The sequence below is a fragment of the Lutra lutra genome, chromosome 15, assembly GCF_902655055.1.
Source record: "Lutra lutra chromosome 15, mLutLut1.2, whole genome shotgun sequence".
Lineage (NCBI taxonomy): Eukaryota > Metazoa > Chordata > Mammalia > Carnivora > Mustelidae > Lutra > Lutra lutra.
The window spans coordinates 60,065,381-60,071,380 of record NC_062292.1 but is presented as its reverse complement, the minus strand read 5'-3'; positions in this window follow the sequence as shown (position 1 = coordinate 60,071,380).

Genomic DNA, 6,000 nt, shown 5'->3' with positions numbered 1-6,000 from the left:
ATCTTAGCACCGCGCCTTCTGTTAGATGCTGTAACACTTACTATGCTTTTTCTGCCTCATTCCTACCCAACCCAGGAGGTCAGAAATGGAAGTTAGATCTTGATCTTTGCACAGAGCAGAGACGGCGAGGCAACAGAAGCCCCTCAACCCCGGGTAATATGACCAAAAACTTATCCAAGCCAAGCCTGAGAAATCCTCAAAGAAAATACTTTCAAACTTCTTTCAACTCTCCAAACTTGCGCTTATAGGAAGGACCACGTAGTTTTCTGAAACCAAGTGCCTCCTCATTACTATGGTTCTCTAATGCCCTGAAAATGCTTGTTAAAGATGTTAATTTCCCTGATGTTCTATGAAAGTTAAAAAACAAAAATTTGTTGAACTGACAACAAATAGAGTTTTTATTATGCAGGAGGATGTGGATCAAAGTCCACAAACATCTTTTCCATTCCAAGGGCATTTGGGCCTGGCAGTAGTAGCATGTGAGTCCTGGGACAGGCTACGGAATATTCTGCTACACTTGGTTCTCTAGACGTTTTAGGTCCTACTAGGGTGAAGAGCTTACCTAAGGCATTTGAAGATCCAGGGCTAGATATGGGCTCTGGGATCTGTCTTTTCAGGATGAATAATCTATCAGACAGTATTCAGAAGCCCTAAACAAGTAGACACAGTCAGAAGTACACATTGCTGAGAAAGACTCGGTCTACTCCAAGGGGACCCCCTCATCATAAGTGGGTTCTTTCACAGGGCATGAAATGGCCTCCATCCTCACTTTCTCCTCAGACACCACCCAACAGGGAACTGTATCCAGCAGAAACTCAACAAACACTTCTGACAAAGTATTTCCTGCCAGGCAGGCCGGTGCCTGAGGAGAGTAAATGAGTAGGAAGACATGTTATAAGCTTAGTATTTTTGACATGTGGTTTTCCCAAAATCTTCGAAGGAGTTTATTTCAAAGTAATGATACTTGTACGTGCGAAACCATTTGAAACATGAACTAATGACTCTATATAATGTCTTTGAGATGCCCGGGAGCCTTATTATCCCTTCATGTTTGAGGTGATGACACAGATATATGTGGTTGACTGGCCTAAGGCACCACTGTGAGGAGGGATTAAGAACCAGGAACACCCCCAAGTAGATCCCGTGATTTGAATCACAGCTGCCCTGTCTCTGTTTCCAAAGACTTGAAGGAAGTCCTTAGAAAATTGGTAACTCTGAGGCACCTGGGGGTGGGGATACCAGGCGCCCTGCATCGTCTGCCACAAGGCAGCATTCCATTCAAGCAATGGCGCCAGGACATCACAGGCCCCCCTGCTGCTTTCCCAGCTGACTGGCATTTAAGTGGGAGGCTCGGAGCTTAGTACCCCTGCTGGTTCTAATCCAAAGCATGAATAGGTTCTTATATTCTCAGAAAATCCTTCTCTCAGTTGGCTTGGACATTCTGTTTAATTAGCAGACAAAACTAGTTGAAGCATGAAGCTACTCCGAACCCCAAGAAGCACCATATCCATTTGGGCAACTTCGTCCCCCCATTTATCCAGGCACTGTCCAAGGCATTAGAGATAGACCAGAAAACAAGAAAACCAAAGTTCCTGCCCTCCGGAGCTACATAGCCTAAGGGTTACAGACACAAACAGATAGACAAACATCATACCAAGGAGGGAGAAGACCAGGAGGAAAAGAAAGGAGGGAAGAGAATTGAAAGTGATCTTGGGTGGGGGGTAAGGTGCTGCTTTGATCAAGGAAGGATTCTCGAGGGAGAACCTTTCAGCCGAGACCTGAAGGAGGGGAAGGAGACAACTGCTGTGAGCAACTCGGGGTGTAGCCCATTCTTCTCCATGCACGTAAATACCCCAACCATTTTTCAGCCTAAATTGGAACATACCATACCTAGTTTCTTGTAAATGTCTATGATTTATTCCAACAACCTGACAATTTGGGGAATTCGGTTTGCTTCAACATATGGGAATTTATTTTTAAAATAATTGATCAAAAATAATTATACATGAGACAGTAGATAAGGAATACTTTAGATAACTAGAAAGTCCAAAGGCTGGGAAACATGTTGATGGTACATCCAGACATCATTGTCACGTGGACCAGTTTGCTCCTAGCCAATTACTGTACTTCATCTAGAACATTCCTTTATAGTAACTGTGGGTTCCCCTACTGTTTCCTCACACCTGTAAGCCCTGCCATCACCTTCATAATCAGTTATTACCTGGAGACCCTAGGAGCCAGTCCAACACACAAGAAGTGACCCCAGGTCTACTTTCTCAGCCTTGGGAATCAGGAAAGAACATCTGCGCAGGAAACATCACCTGGTCCCCTCCTTCAACAGACAAATCCCTCCCTGAAGACAAAACACACCAGAACCCTCCTGACCCCATGGCATTCTATCTCTCTACCCTCTGTCTCCATGTGGATCTATCCAATGTTCCATCCACTCCCTGAGAAACCCTTTCCTGCTCCTCTGAATCCTAGCCTTGAAAACTTGAGAAGGTGAACTAGACACATGGTACCAGAAGCACTGAATTCCCACAGGAACCTAATCCACACTATTACTCAGTACCATGGGGAGGGTATGAGCTGAAGGAAGGGTCATGGGAGCTGGTCTACTGCATCCTTTGTTAATGAATCACGGCTTTTCAGGAAGCCGGGTCTCTGCTGCACCAGTGATAGAAAGCCTAAAGGAAAAGGGATACTCCCTGCTCATCTCTTTAAGCGGGACAGCTCACTGGGTGGTCACTCCAAACTCTCCACTCCCCAATTGTTCCCCACTTATCAGTCCTTACTTCTATACTTATTCCTTGGCCCTTATTTATAGCCCTGGCCCATCTCTGTGGTTGCCTCATGTGCCCTTTTGCTTGGGTGACCTTCAAAATTCCCTTCCAGTTATTTTAGATCTTACCTTTCTAGCAAAGTTTTATTCTTTAAAAAAAAATTATTTATCTGTTTGTCAGAGAGAGAGAGAGAGAGCGAGGGCACACAAGCAGAGGGAACAGCAGAGGGAGAGGGAGAAGCAGGCTCCCCGCTGAGCAAGGAGTCTGGTGGAGGGGGAGGCTAGATTCCAGGATCCTGGGATTATGACTTGAGCCAAAGGCAGATGCTTAGCCAGCTGAGCACCCCCAAGGGTCCCTAGGAAGGTTTTATTTTGCTCACTCTCCACCCCTTGCCATCACCAAAAAAACAAACAAAGAATCAAAACCTCATTAATACAACTATCTGGTATCTTTTCAGGTAAAGACAGCCCAAGTTCAACTAAACATACAAAGCTTTACAAAGTTGAAAACAAATGTATCCATAATACAAACCAGAGTATAAATATTTCTGTAAGTGTGCTGAATATGAATGGTCATAGTCAAGTAATTTGTATAAAAGCTTTCTTCCTTCTTTTCCCAGAGTGGGGATGTCTAGGAAATATGAAACTGCAGAATTTGTTCCAAATCGGAAAGAGAGTTGGGAAGAGAAAAACGGAGCAGCAGGTGGGTAGAAAAGGCATTGTAGGAATCTTTCTGGAAACTTACTTTCACTGCTAAAATGGGCATGCCACTTCCACCTGGTGGCAGAATTGTGAGTCACAGAAGCAGATTTACAAGGTAACCAAGTCACTTTTGTAGCTGTATTTGCAAAATTAAGATTATGAAATGCGGGGGCGCCTGGGTGGCTCAGTGGGTTAAGCCGCTGCCTTCGGCTCAGGTCATGATCTCAGGGTCCTGGGATCGAGTCCCGCCTCGGGCTCTCTGCTCAGCAGGGAGCCTGCTTTCCTCTCTCTCTCTCTCTGCCTGCCTCTCTGTCTACTTGTGATCTCTGTCAAATAAATAAAATCTTAAAAAAAAAAAAAGATTATGAAATGCGCCTTACTAATGCTGTTGAATGTGAGTCTCTCAAGACAGATCTAGGGCAGACGAGGAACGGCAAAACCTATGGACAAAAATTGGGACAAGACAGAGCCGACCTAGAATTTTCCGAGATGACGGAACATTATAAACCCAATCTCTGAATTATGAACTGCCTTTTCATCGTATTCAGTTCAACACAAAGGCAGGTCTCTAGAGAAGCCGTGAGAGCAGGGCTACGGGGATACGCGGTGGCAAAGCAAATAGCCATGTGGGTACTTCCAGTAAAATCCTTGCTGGAGACAAGATGATTATATGGACTTTCTATAAACAAATACATAAGTTACGTAATTTCCAAGGAAAGCCAATTATTTTGTATCAGCTCTTGGTCCCACTGCATGAGAGAGAGAGTGGGAGAGAGAGAGACAGAGAACGAGAACAAAGTGAAGTCAAGAGCAAGAGACTGATGAACTAGGACTGGAGACTGGTCTCCCTGCCCAGGACCTGCCGGACGCAACACCTGGTGATTCTGGAGGCGCTGCTGGCTCGGAAGGGCAGAGCCCTGTCTGATATTGGGCTACCCTCACCCCTGCCCCACCCCCACTCAGGCTGGAAGGTAACGGTGTAGGGGGACTGCAGGGTGCTGTGCCAACAGATGCGTATGAGACAAAGCCAGAGGGATAGGAGTCAGCCTGGAGCCACACTTGTCTGTAAGGCGCACATCCCTCACTCAAGGACCCCCACACACTGAAGATGCTGCCAATAAGGGATGCGATAACCTCATCCCCGCACGTGCTCAGTCTTGTCCCTTTCGGGTTGAAAGCAAGCCCCACGGAGGAAATGACGTTGGAAGCGTCCTCTTCAAGCCTATGGCTACAGGTTAAAGAAACTTAAAAACGAGAAAAGGGGGCTGTATGATGTTTATACAGACAGCAATTTCAGAATATCTTGCTAAATTTTCCAATTTGAATTGTGATAAGTGATTGGTTCTGTCCAAACAGCGGTGACTAACTCTATATAAGGCGAGGAGGTGGGCAAACTCCCTACTGAGAACAGGTGCCCTAGGCTCCACATTACCCCAGTACCGTATCTCAGGGCATCTCTTGAGGTGGCTTCCAGCTGTCTGCTAAAGGGCAGAGACCATGTCTTGTCCTCTTTTTATTTCCACCATCTGGAAAAGTAAGCGGCACATAGCCTGCACTCAATTAACATTTACTTGGTGAATGAAAAAAAAAAAAAAATTCCAGCCATAAGAGTTTTAGAAGAAGCAGGATGGTGATCACTAAGCAGATAAAAATAGGGTGAACCCCACGGAGTGAAGTTAAATTTGGAACACAGCCTTTAAAATGCTCTCTCAGTCATGTAAATTAGCGAATATTGATTCTTCCCTGACAGGTAGGAAGGCTACACAGCTGCTTTGAAATAAGGCCATGATCTAGGTATTTTTATAAAGTGAGAAGAATATTTCTTTTTACTGCTGACAACTGTTTATATTTCTCCACTGTAAAGTTAACCTAATCTTGTACCTTTTCATTTTCCTTCTCCTGCAGAGGTAAATCCTCTGTCTATAAATGTATACAATCATAATCCCATGAGTTTCACAAAGAAAGCTTGATAGTTTTGACAGGGTAACATAATATTTAATAGCTCAAGGGGTAGCTGACAAAGAAGTAATTAAGAGACACAGATTTCATGAACCGATAGAGCTTCTTTCTGTAGCACAGTTTTCTAACTACAAAGGTAGGACTTAAATCTAGAGATAAATATTAGAGATAATTAGTTCCTGGGCCTTTTCAAAAATAAGCTCAAAATAAATTTGAGCTTACACCCGCTGAATGTAATTAATGTCAGTTAAATCTCAGTGGCCTTATTTCTAGCTTTTTGTAATTTTTAGAAAATCTAGCATTAAAAGGCAATCAGAAAATCCTAGGGTGTGTTCAAATTTTGAGCACAGGATTTTCTCAATATTTGTGACTGTGGGTTTACAATATTCCAGACACTATCCTTGGCCCTGGGGCACAAAAATGAATAAGATAGGGCCTCTGCTCTCATGATGCTTATGATCTAAGGCAAATGAGCTTGTGATTCCATTTTTTTAATAACTAGTCAAAATTGAGGAACCCTGAATTAGCACAGGTGTCTGGAAGTTTCTTTCCTAGCA